Source organism: Marasmius oreades, chromosome 2 (genome assembly GCF_018924745.1).
Source record: "Marasmius oreades isolate 03SP1 chromosome 2, whole genome shotgun sequence".
Classification (NCBI taxonomy): domain Eukaryota; kingdom Fungi; phylum Basidiomycota; class Agaricomycetes; order Agaricales; family Marasmiaceae; genus Marasmius; species Marasmius oreades.
The window spans coordinates 658,620-672,464 of record NC_057324.1 but is presented as its reverse complement, the minus strand read 5'-3'; positions in this window follow the sequence as shown (position 1 = coordinate 672,464).

The following is a 13,845-nucleotide window of genomic DNA, read 5'->3' as shown; positions in this document are numbered from 1 at the left end:
AGGATTCGACCATCTGCCATATGTGCCTTTAGAAGCCGAAGAGCAGTGTAAACGATGGAGACAGACCAGTTGAGTAAGAAGGGAGAAATAGAATAAGGTTGGCCTTGTATACTGATGCATTCTGGTCATATAATCAAGCGGAATGAGTTCTATGTGCAAGACCAATGAGCACTGGATTTCAGTTGATACAGGAGCCTCCATACACACCATGGTGGATGATGGTGGGTGGAATCCTTGACGAGTCGCTACCAAACAGTAGTTGTAACTTTGTGATTCTGTTGATGTTTCATTGACTCGCTCGTTGATACCTAGTGATTCAATTTACTGGGTTTGAGAGAACTGTTGAAACTCTTGCCATGCCTGAGAAAAAGTTTTCATTCCACACTTCAAGTCATGAACTTCAGATGCGTACCTTCAAACCTGCTTCTGGCCCAGTTTGCGAAACAGTTTGTATAAACCCGTTCCCCAACGTGCTTCAGTAGTCTTTCCCTATAATCCCTTGCCTCATACTTCCCCAATTCCGAAGCCTTCTGTTGTGGATGACAATCTAACAACTGCGACGTTAACTTGCTCGTCCATTGACACAATAGGAAGTACACACCTCGTCATAATGTGATGGCATTTCACCAAAAGTCACCTTGGGTCAGCCTGTATGAAGAAAGGATTTACTGTCCTTGTACAGGCTTCCATGAACGGGATTGAAATTTACTCCTCTAATTGAAAAATCCGAAACACCAGAAAACGACATCAAGTGTGTGTTATATCCGTGCCGGATCCATTCTGGACTGACCGGATTATGGTCTGCTTCCATCCAGTCCCTAGTCTATGACCAAGGATTGTTTGTAACAAAGACCAAGATGCTTTTACTTACTATCATTCCTATACTCCACACATTCACATTATTTACTCCACTATCTCTACTTGGCCGAGTGTCCATTTGGTCTAGTAACTTCGCTTAATTCCTTAGTCTGTCCGACTTGGACTCCGATCGGATCTCATCTACTTTTACTCTATCTCCTTTAGTTATCTCGAGTACTATATAAGATGTACTTCTTAATAGCTAGTACTTTAGAATTTAACTCAACTCTGGTTATCTCATTGATCAGGTCTAAGACAGTTTGACTCAGGGAGCCGTTGTCCAATAACTTCGGCTACTGTCAAGACTCGTCACTCTCATCTCTCTCATCGCTGTCTAAAACATTCCGATCACTTCCGATCACTTCTTCACTTCTTCTTTCTATCTATTTATCATTCTATTTGTCGGATCCACTCGGGTCCGGACAATCTCCGCACATCCGTAACAGTGTGGTAGTATTGACCAGAACCGTGGAGCTTAGTGCACCCGCTATTAGGTCCCATGAGTTTTTAGCAAAGCATATTAGCATGAGATGTGTCGAACCTATTTAGCATAGCATATTAGCATTGCTAATTAGCCACTTATCAGCAAAAAAAAATGAGGGAGAAATTTTCATCAAATTAGGCCTTTTTTGGCTCTATGCCCACGCTGCTATAATCTATGATACAAATGACATCCAATCTTTTTCTGCAGGAGTAGCATCCTCCATGGTGATTTATTGTCCCATCCTTCCCCACATCCTTCACCCATTCATCACCGATAGACCAGGTAAAGAGAAGAGGGTGGAGCAAGGGGGCCCACCCATGAAAAAAATCGACCCGGGGTCGGTTTTTGCTGAGCGAACCTTTGGAAGCCCCCCCCTCCCCATGTGATGTTCACACGCACCATATATAGTAATTTCACGTGGTAGATAATGCGTGTCATATAGTAATTCCATGTCACATGTCATTTCCACTTCCTATATCTTGCCTCCCTCATATGTTCTAGCAGGTTTATAATGTTCCACAAGAAAATAGATAGTTATTGTCATCTAAATGAGCTCATTTAGCAGTAATGTTTTTCTCTTGTACTTATCTTTCTGAAAATCATGAATATCCACTATAGCTAGAAATTGGCTAGAAATGCCCATGTAAAGTTGTTGGGAAGGAGTAGAGCACCTACCATCATCAGGGTTGGCATCTTAAGGTTTCAGGAGTGTAGAAAACTGTTACAAACACTTTCAAAGTGTTCAATTAGTTCCTACTACATCTAATTACCCTTCTATTACTCTAAAAGAACTTACAAAAGCTCAAAAATGACAGCCAGGACCTGATTATACAGGGGTCAAAAAAATTTTTTTGGCCCACTGGCCAACCCCCCCCCCCTACCCAGGGTCTTATTTCTGAGTATAATGGGAGGGCATTTGGTAGGTTACTCATTAGAACTCTAGCTGGTGGAGGTCTCTTGCCTTCTCGACTTCCATTTGTTGAGTTTGAACACAAGAAAGTACCAGCAAAGGCCAAGAGACGTGTTCTGAACGTGACAAGATTTAACACTGCCACTCACACGTGACACCTTCACGTCATGGAATTGAACTCAAAACTGCTTAAAGAATGTTTGTACATCTAAAGGAGCACTGTGAACCCTAATTAGCAATAAGTAACCTAATTAGCATCAAATATTTGAGGGTTCTAGGGATACTGCTAATTAGCACTTACTAATTAGCATTGCTAATAACTTTGACCTAATCACAGGTGCACTAGTCACGCCAATTTTGCCAAAAATTCTGTTCTGCAGAAATGTGTACTGAATTTAGATAATTCGGGCAGTAAACCAGTTGATTTGAAAAGTGCGCTGTCGGAACAAAATTCTGCTTAGGTGAAAAACTTCGGCATCTATCCGATTGGAATTTGGTCCGGATCTAGCAGAAATGTGCCCCGAAAGGACAAATTTCAATTCAGCCGATTTACTGCCTGAATTTCCTACATTCACTACATACTTCTGCAGAGCCCATTTTTTGGTAAAATCAGATGTGCTAGTGGAGCTGCCAATCAAAATTTGAATCGAAGCTAGGCGTCCGACTCATGTTCATCTGACCCAGACCGGCTGATTTCTTCACCCACGACCCCGTGACTACTCCCACTTGTCCTCGCTCTTTTTAAAGTCAATGTGTCTACATTGACAATCCACCCCCACCCATTGACACTTGAAGCTTAATCGATTAACTACCCACCTTTACCAAGGCACTAATGAATGCCCACAGGTTCTATGTCAATCAATTTCTGAAGCCGTGCCTTTGGTTGAAATTCAACGAATTCTGCAGCTGCCAGCCAGCAATGGATTTTTGACGACGTTCAATTTTCAAAGGACATGAAACATGCTTGGTCACCAAAAATTTGATGAATGTCAGACACTCGGAGTCATCTTGCCTCCGAGTTGGTTATGTTCAAGTCTGGCCATCGTTTGGCAGCAGAATCGATTGCGGGTTATCTTTGCCCTGCTTCAAGTTTCCTAGGTTGTCTTCGCCAAATCGGGCAAGGTGTCAGTGCAGACGAAGTGACCGAGGATGTTGATCAAGCGTGCTGATAGCTTTATCTGGCGAGCACAAACTTTAGAGTCTTGCGAGATCAACAACACCCAAAACCTTATCGGTGCATCGTACAGGAAAGTGCCTGTATAACTTAGGAAAGGTTGAGGAAAGGGATGGGTCAGGTGAAGATTGTTTGTCGAATATTCATATATGTCTTTTTTGTTGATCTGGTACTCAGGCTCAGTTCTTCAAATGGATTACGGCTCGTATCGAGAAGCTCATCAAACTAGTGAAGGGGCGTCTTTCAGAGACAGTCTAAAGTTAATCACAGGGAACTTACGTCCCTACAACCTACTAATTTCTAGATTTACGACGAATAAACACACCATCATGCGGTCCAGAAAGTAAAAATCTGTATAGAATAACTTAACTTCATCTGGAAAATCCAGATTTATTAATTAGTATGAATTAGTATGAATTAGTACTAATTAATAATAATCAATACTAATTGGCACTAATTCAATTAGTATGAATTCGCTAGGTTATCAAATTAATTCGTACTAATTAGTTGTTAAGGACGTGCGGAATGACTCGGAACCGAATGGAACCGAAGGGAGAAACGATAAGATAAGATATAAGATATGTACGGAAGGATATACTAAAGAGGAATGATCTAAGATGAGGAGGGGAAAGAAACGGAATTGATCGGAGTGTGTCGGAGAGCGACGAGGAGAGTGAAGGAGATTGAAGAGAATGACAGAGTCTTGACAGTAGCCGAAGTTATTGGACAACGGCTCCCTGAGTCGAACTGCCTTAGACCAGGTCACTGGGAAACCAGAGTCGAGTTTAATTCTAAAGAATGTAACTACTAAGTTGTACATCTTATATAGGATAGAAATGTACAAGGTCCGAGACGGATCCAATAGCCGGATCCGCATTCGGACCGCCGACTCCCAAGCCGATAGTCTAGGCTTTAATGGGTAGTACGGAGATTAAGGTAGGTGGAGTAAGTAAGAATAGGATGAAGTGATTGTGACACGTCGGTCCGGATCGGTCCGGCATGTATGTAACAGTATCCCCCTCTTAAGGTTCTTGCCCTCAAGAACCTTTCCGAGACGGAAACCGATGTAAATATAGTAAGGTAGAATTCGAAAAAATTGAAGTGAATCGGGTCCGCGCGGAGTCCGATGAACGTGATTTTCTAAGTTGAAAACGATCGAGTGATTGCCGAGAGGCAAAGGGAGACAAATAAGAAAAGGATATATAAAGCGTACCATCAAAATTTCTAAGTCCATTCCCCCTTAACCTCCTTCGTCCACCATCATGAGCGCAGTCCCCACCGAGTTCCTTCCCCTACTAACTCCTCGACCAACCCTTAACAGGCGAAAATCATTCGACAAGCCGCGTCCGATCGGATGCGAGCCTTTTGATGCGTCCAAGTTCACGCGCCCCGGCGGAGTTTCCGATATGGAGTGGGCGAAGATGGTGCGAGACGAAAAGAGTCGGATCCGAGCGGCGCAGGAGGAGTTGGATGAGTGGGAGTGGGAGAAGACGGTTTTTGAGGATGAGGAGTATAAGAAGGAAGTGAAGTCGGCTCAGGAGCAGGAAGCGTGGGATATCGAGCAAGCTGAGCGTAGGGAGAAATTGGCGAAATGGAAGCGAGAGGAAGCCGAACGGGTCCGACTAGAGGAAGAAGAGAAAAGATCAATGGACGCGAGCGGGTCCGGATCACGTCCCGAGAATGAGGATGATCCGATGGATGATGAGACGTCCGAACCAGTAAGTTTCATTTCCTATTCATTGATTGCTTATTGACCTTTTTCTTTTTAGTTGAGATTGTTAACTCCCGTCGCCGCATATGCCCTTGGAGTTGAGGAAGGGAAGGATCAAGCCCGGCGGCCGATCGGAAATTACATAGATGGAGGGAAGAAAAAGCGAGGGTTGAAAGAGGAAGGAGGACAGATCATTGCGGCACTGAAGGGTACAGTTCCCTTCATTCGATTTTCATGTTTCTTGAACACAGCTGACTTTTCTCTAGTGTGCGATCGTTGCTCCTTGAAGGAGCTCGACTGTTCGGTCCCGGCGGCTTCAAAGCAGGGACATGCCTGCACCGAGTGTAGGAAATCGAAAGTCAAATGTTCGTTGACTTCGGGTGGCCGCTCGGCGCCGACAGTTCAAGACAAGGACAGTATTTTGGAAGAGATTTTGGAAGAGATGCGGAGAAGCAATGAGTTGGCAGAGGAGAATAACGCGTTGCTTCGGAAGCTGGTTCGGGCCCGATCTGGCACCAAAAAGAAGCTTCAACTGGAAGCTGTGGAAGTATCGAAACGGGTTGCGAAGCGGAAACGGGTAGAAGAGGAAGAAGAAGAAGAAGCAGAGCCGAGTGAAAAGAAGAAGGGAAAAGCAAAAGAGATTGTAGCAGAAGAACGAGATGGAGAAGATATGGAAGTAGAAGAGTAAGGAACGTAAGCGGCCGATGTCGGACCTTAATAATGTAGAAAAATTGTAATTAGTACGGACCGAAACGGCCAATTGGGCCTTGATTGTAAAAGTTCTTTCTTGAATTTGAAAAGTGTTAATGAGTGAATAAGGATCATAAGGATCCGGAGGGACCCGGTCTATTAGGGTACTTAGCGTGAAATTCCGTAATGATCTCCTCGGCCTGGAAATTATCAGCCGGGATCCAAGAGTATTCTTCGTCAGTACCTTCATATCCTAACCACCGTACATAGTACTGCAGCTTGCATCGGAACCGTCGGTCGATTTTGGAATCGAGTATCTCCGAGACCTCGTAATGATCTTCAGAGTCTTCGACGATAACGGGTCCGGGCAGGTCCTGGACACGATTAGGGATAGGATTAGGAAGGATAGATTCTAGTTGAGAGACGTGAAAGACGGGATGAATAGAGCGGAGTTCTTTCGGAAGCCGAAGAGTGTAAGCAACTGTGGATGGTTGAGCTATGATTTCAAAAGGACCGAGATACTTCTCCGAAAACTTCTTGGTCGGCCGAGTCGATTTGATGTTTTTGGCTGTCACCATGACTCGGTCTCCGACCTTCCATTCGGGATGCGGTATAAGCTTTTTGTCCTTCTGTTCCTTGTAGCGTTTCTGAGCTGCTGTTAACTCGTCACGGAGCATAGAATGTAATTCGTCAAGATCGACGACAAACTCACGGGCCCGTTCGGATGCGATATCGCGTTCTGGATGGACAGTGATGTTCGGATGATAACCCTTGTTGGCAAAGAAAGGAGAGATGCCGGTAGAAGCGTTCGGAGCGTTGTTATACGCGAACTCTGCTAATGGAAGAAGTTCGTCCCAATTGTCCTGCTGATAATTGCAGTAGATTCGGATGTACTGTTCTAAAGTTTGGTTAGCACGTTCAGTCTGTCCGTCGGCCGAAGGGTGGTATCCGGAAGTGAAGTGAAGCTTCATATCCAGAGCAGTACCTAAGGAGCGCATGAATCGAGAGACGAATTCGGAACCGCGATCGGAAGTGACATGATTCGGAACCCTGTGTTTAGAGAAGACGTGAATAATGAAGATGCGTGCGAGCTGTTCGGAAGTGATAGTAGTGTCGGTTGGAATGAAAATGGATTGTTTAGAGGCACGATCTATAATGACTAGGATGGAATTATAGCCATTAGAATTCGGGAGTTCTTCGATGAAGTCCATGGATATAGAATCCCACGGACGGGCCGGAACTGGTAGAGGCTGAAGCATACCGTATGGTCGATGTCTCGGAGATTTGTTCCTATTACAGATAACACAGGACTTAACGTAATCACGGACCAATTCACGGATCCGTGGCCAAGTGTACTGTCGGCGGATAGTCTCTAGGGTACGATTCTGACCGAAGTGTCCAGCTAGAATATGGTCATGAAAGATGCGGAGGACCCGGAGTTGGAGATCCTTAGCATCTGGAACGTAGATTCGTTCATCAAGACGAAGAAAACCAGACTCATCTAAAGACCAACGGGATTTCTCGGGATCCGTAGCGGACCGGAAATGTTCCCGAAGGGATTCGTCTTCTGACTGAGCTGTTCGGATGTCTTCGTGAAGTCGTTCAATGTCCATAATGACACTAGCGTGAAGGACGGGGCCTTCAAGGAAGGTAGCACGGAGGGAGGAGGAGAGTTGTTCTTGTGTAAAGACTGGACGGAAGTTATGAGGATTAAGACTGGCATAAGCGGTATCCCCCTCTTTAGGGTAGACGTCCCATCGTCTAGTAAGAGCGTCCGGTTTAGTTCCGAGACGTCCGGGACGGAAACGAATAACCATGTTAAAATGAGAGAGATATTCGGACCACCTAACTTGCCGACGGGTAAGAATCTTGGTAGAAGTGAAGTATTCCAAGTTCTTGTGATCTGTAACCACGTCGACCGGATCTCCGGAACCCTCCAAGTAATGTCGCCATCGTTTGAACGCTTCGAATATAGCAAGAAGCTCCTTGTCGTGGACTTCGTAGTTGAGTTCGGGAGGCGTGAAAGTGCGTGAGTGGAAAGCAATAGGGTGAATCTCACCGTCCTCGGTCCGAAGGGAAAGGATTGCAGCTAATGCATAATCGGAAGCGTCGGTCTCCAGAATGATTTCCTGATCAGGAAGCCAGTGCGTAAGTATAGGAGCATGAGTAAAAGCTTCCTTTAACGTTTCAAACGCTTTCTGACATTCGGGACCGAAATTCCATTTGATCTGCTTCCAGGTGAGGCGGGTAAGAGGGACAGTGATGGCACTATAATCGTAAATAAAGCGCCGATAGAAATTGCAAAAACCAAGGAAGGATTGGATATCCTTGATCTTACGCGGTGGAGGCCATTCGGTAATGACTTTGACCTTTGCCATGTCCATTCGCAAGCCTTCTGGGGAGAGAATGTAACCGAGGTATTCAATGGTATCTGTGTGGAAGTCGCATTTCGAAGCTTTACAGTAGAGACCGTTCTTTTGGAGTCTACGGAGTACTTCCTTAACATGCTCCCGATGGGATTCGAGGTCATCCGAGTAAATAAGGATGTCATCCAAATAAACAAGGACATTGACGTCAAGCATGTCAGAGAAAATATCGTTAACAAAGCATTGAAAAACAGATGGAGCATTGGTTAAACCTTCCGGCATAACACGCCATTCAAAGGATCCGTAACGAGTCCTGAAAGCGGTTTTTGGTTCGTCTCCGGGAGCGATCCGGACGAGATGATAAGCATGACGTAAGTCTAGCTTGGTGTAAATCCAAGCCCTCCGAGGTGAGTCTAGAAGGTCAGATATGAGAGGAAGCGGATACCGGTCTTTCTTTGTGATCTTGTTAAGGCCACGGAAGTCGACGCATAGGCGGAGATCGCCGGACTTCTTCTTGACAAAAAGAACCGGAGCACCGTAAGGGGATTTCGAAGGAGTGATGAGTCCAGCACTGATATGTTCGTCTATGAAGTCTCGAAGTGCTTTGAGTTCGGCTGTGGAAAGAGAGTAGATCGGTCCGTAAGGCGGATCCGAACCATCCTCTAGATTGATTTTAATATCGTAAGGTCTATGGGGGGGAGTTCCCCGGCTTTCGACTCGGAGAAAACATCAGCGAACTCGTGATACTCCGTAGGAATACGTGCGAGATCCTCATTGGATAAATCCGAGGCTCTTCCGGTCACCGACTTTTCCGTTGTGTCTACCATCTGCATGGTATAAGATCGCGCACCTGATTGCTTTGTAGCGTTCAAGTAAGCACGAGCAGAGATGATGGAAACCAGCGGAGTCGAGTTGGACGGAGCGTTAAGAAGATCTGCATAGGAGTAAATAGGCTCAAAAGGAAAGTGAGAAGTTTTAGAAGCGTAGCGGAGTTTAGCCTGTTGGCGTTTGCTCGGGCCCGCCAGAATGGTTTTGTCTGAGTCCTCGACAGAGGGAGTCGGACGGTCGGCCGGATTCGGAAGCGTGTCGGTTCGGAAAGTGATACTGTTTTCAGACCAGTCAATCAACGGATTGTAGCGGTTGAGCCAGTTGTATCCCAGAACTAAGTTGCAAGTAGAATCTAGAGAAGTGACGTAAAAGTCGATTAGAATGGTTTTGCCTGTAGAGAACTTCATCGGAAGCGAGGCGGATGACGTAATAACGGAGCCGATGGAACCGTCGAGTAATCGTAAAGATATAGGTGAAATAGGTATTGTATGTACTAGATTCTTTGTAACAAAGCCTTTATCAATAAAGCAATGGGAAGAACCGGAGTCCACTAGGGCCAAGAAATTATATGTATCGGAGGTAAGAGGAACCATAAGCGAATTAGAAGAAGAGAGCGCAGCTGCGTTGAGTGTAACCTCAGGATAGACACAATCCGGTGCAGTGCAACTCCGAGCTTGTGTCGAGGCATCGGAGTTGCAGCCTAGTTTCCCGACTTCTCGTCGGACTTGGCCTTCTCCGGAGTAGAAGAAACTGTCGCTGCACGGGCTTTAGCATCCTTCGCAGTCTGATTAGTCTTCTTCTTTTGACAATCCTCAACTTTATGTTTACCCAACCCACAATAACTACACAACCCTTCCTTCAACCGTCGGGCTTTCTCGTCGGCGTTGAGTTTTCCATCCGTTCCTAAACTCTCCAAGAATGGGAGACGGGGAGCGGCGGAGGCCGAAGCAGAAGCGTTGGAAGTGGAAGAGTTCGAGGTCTGTCCTTTGCCTTTCGGTTTGGACTTGGATTGCAAAGAGGAAGAGGAGTTGTTGTTGGAAGTAGAGGTAGAGGAAGAGGATTGTTTCGGAGTAGAATTGGAATTGGAATTGGAATTGGACTGGCGATTAGCTCGGGATTTTTCGGCCTCGCGCTGCCAATAGCGAAGATCTACGGCTTTAGCGGCCGCTTTGAGAGGATGATACAACGCCAGCTTCCTGCCGGTGATGTTACTAACTCCATCCTTTAGACGTTCAGGAAGGCCTTTGTAAAAGGCATGCTGAAGAGCGGAGTCGCTATAACCAATTTTAGCTGCGATGTCGTTGAATTTAGTAATATACGGCGCAATTTTCTCATTCGACCGCATAACCAAGTAATCCAACTTATCCACCGCTTCTCCGGCGGCATCCACTTGACCAAAGTTAGTTTGGAGTTCTACTACCCAAGCTCTGTAACTAATCATCCAAGCCGGCGGTCCAGCTCGGAAAACTCGCTACCTAACAAATCAGGTTCAAAGTAATCGAGAGCTATACCACGGAGGAAGGAAAGTCCGTAGTTGACTTTGGAAGCGGAGTCGACGAAGGATTTGGAGAAATAATTGAACTGGAGTTGTAGACCAGTGAGGAAGTTTTTGAGTTTGGTGGGGTCGGAGCCGTTAAAGGTTTTGGGGTCCTTCGGTTTGGCACCTTTCTTCGGTTTTGCTTTTTCGCGTAGCATTTGCTGAAGCAGAAGATTGTGAGTGGTGAGGTAGGTAGCATAAGCCGAAAAGAAACCCTCAGCTCCGCCGCCTTGTGGCGGACCATGACCACCTCCTCCACCACTAGGAGGACCACCGCCTCCTGAACCACCTCCTGAGCCACCGATCGGAGGATCCAACGGATCCTCCTCCGGGTCAGTACCATCGTCAAAAGAGTCATCCTTGTCGTCATCCGCTCTACCCTTGCCTTTATTCCTCCTCGGTGTCTCCGGAACTTCCTCGATGTGCATTTCGGAGATGATCGGAGATTGTCGGGGGGTGCGTTGGTTGGAGCTGTGATTGCTGGAAGAGCGTCGGGGACGATTAACGGTACCTTGGAGTTTGCTCGGAGATAGTAAAGTATTGTATGGGTCGTTGGAATCAGAAGCATAAACGCTACTGACCCTTCGTGAAGAACTGGGAACTTGAAGATGGGATATACGAAGATGAGACCCGACATGGGTCGTAATCGGAGTAGGACGGGAAGGAAACATAGAATCGAAGATCTTGAACTGATCAGAGACGTCGTCTGGAGTGAACAACATTTTCGACTCAAGAAAAAGAATTAAACTACTGTTAAGGACGTGCGGAATGACTCGGAACCGAACGGAACCGAAGGGAGAAACGATAAGATAAGATATAAGATATGTACGGAAGGATATACTAAAGAGGAATGATCTAAGATGAGGAGGGGAAAGAAACGGAATTGATCGGAGTGTGTCGGAGAGCGACGAGGAGAGTGAAGGAGATTGAAGAGAATGACAGAGTCTTGACAGTAGCCGAAGTTATTGGACAACGGCTCCCTGAGTCGAACTGCCTTAGACCAGGTCACTGGGAAACCAGAGTCGAGTTTAATTCTAAAGAATGTAACTACTAAGTTGTACATCTTATATAGGATAGAAATGTACAAGGTCCGAGACGGATCCAATAGCCGGATCCGCATTCGGACCGCCGACTCCCAAGCCGATAGTCTAGGCTTTAATGGGTAGTACGGAGATTAAGGTAGGTGGAGTAAGTAAGAATAGGATGAAGTGATTGTGACACGTCGGTCCGGATCGGTCCGGCATGTATGTAACATTAGTATGAATTCATACTAATTCATACTAATTAGTAGGCATTAGTAGGTAAATAAATTGTACATACTTCTGTATAGTGTACTATACTATATACTACATAGTGTACTGTTTTATTAGTATACCATACTATGATATTTTGAAGTAGAACCTAACTAATTTTACTTACTTACTTACATTTATTAGTATTAGAACTACACTTGTCCGAAATTTTTTCTAAGTCCACTATGCATACAAATATAATAGATATACTTATATATATCCTATTAAAGAGTTACAATAAGGTTATAGTAGTAACTAGTAATGGTGCTTATACTTATCATTTTCCTTAGACCGGGATTGAACTTGGTGCTAGCAGTTATGATTGTGTTACACCGGCGGGTACCCCATATAAGCGGTAACTTGTATTTCATCAGTTCCTGGTCAATTTAGATGATTCTGGGGTGGTTTTGGGGGTTTTTCTACCCCCTGAATTCGATTTTGAGCTTATCTAATTGTTCCCATCACTCCTTGAAGAGATAGTGCTTGTACTGTGTTGCAAAACAGTGTATATCATGTATTTTAATGAGAACTGATTCAATCCATGTTCATCTGGGATGTTTTCTAGGGTTCTTTGACCCTCTGAATCTGATTCTGGCCTTAGTTATTTTTTCCCACCACTCCCTGAATTGATATCATTGTTTGGCCAGAAGTTTAACCATTTCAGCACTGTATAACCATGGTTGATGATAAAAATATTGGAGGTGGGTAGAACTATGTATTTTTGGGTGCTGAACTCGAATTTCCAATCAGCTTGATGATAGGATGTCTCCCTACTGCACTATAAATAAATAAAATTTATTCCAAAATATCGGAAATAATATCCATTTATTTCAATGAAAACTGATCCATTTTGTGTAATCCTGGGCTGGTTCCTGACCCTCTAAATTTGACTATGAGGTTAGCTAAGCTCTCCCACCCCTCCCAGAATTGATACTCTGGTGTGATTCAATTTCTGATCAATCCAGCACTGTCTGAGTAAGGTAGGTGATAGAAATGGGTAAGATGGGTGGTAGTATGTATTTTGGGTGCAGAATCCAAATCCACAATCAGATTGATGATAGGATGTTTCCCTGTGACAATATAAATGAAAATATTTTATGCCCAAATATTGGAAATAATAGATATTCAATAAAGAAGGCAAATCAAATATTGAATCACAGGGAATTTGGGGGGAATGTTCTGGATATATGTAACAGCCTGCCTACCAATTTTTGGACCTTAGAAGTGACAGCTGACCCCCCTAGGCAAAAAAATGCTAAAAAAGCGAAAAATAATAGTTTGGCCTAGTAGTACCATCAGAATGGACTTCAAGTACTGTTTTAGACCAGTGTTCTGCTTTCTTTGTAAATGTCTTCAGTGATAGAAACTCTTACTACACTGTCTTCTGATATAAATCTAATTTACCCCTGCAATTCTGTGTAATAACCTATGCAAACCTTTTGCCCCAATTGCCCCAATTAGTGATTAGTATATAAAGTGTGGTTTTCTCTACCATTTTGGGTGATTACTTATGGAAAAACTCATATAACCTTTTGCCCAATTAGTGCCAATTAGTGTCAATTAGTGATTAGTATCAATTAATAGAAATTAGTTTTGGATTAGTATCAATTAGTTTTGGATTAGTACAGATTATTACTAATTATTACTAATTACTACTAATATATAAAGTATGATTTTCTGGGTGATTACTTATGGAAAAACTCATATAACTTTTTGCCCAATTAGTGCCAATTAGTGCCAATTAGTGTCAATTAGTGATTAGTACGAATTAATAGAAATTAGTTTTGGATTAGTACAGATTATTACTAATTATTACTAATTAGTACTAATTAGTAAAGTAGGTTTTCTCTGATGTTCTCTTTGACTAATCAACGTCGCAACAATCGCCCACTACAATACCCAGAAATCACCGAAAGAGCCTCGAAAACAAATTCATAGAACTCCTTGACTGGCCAACATCAAGTATCAGACCAGCTCTGCCTCTACTTCACTCTC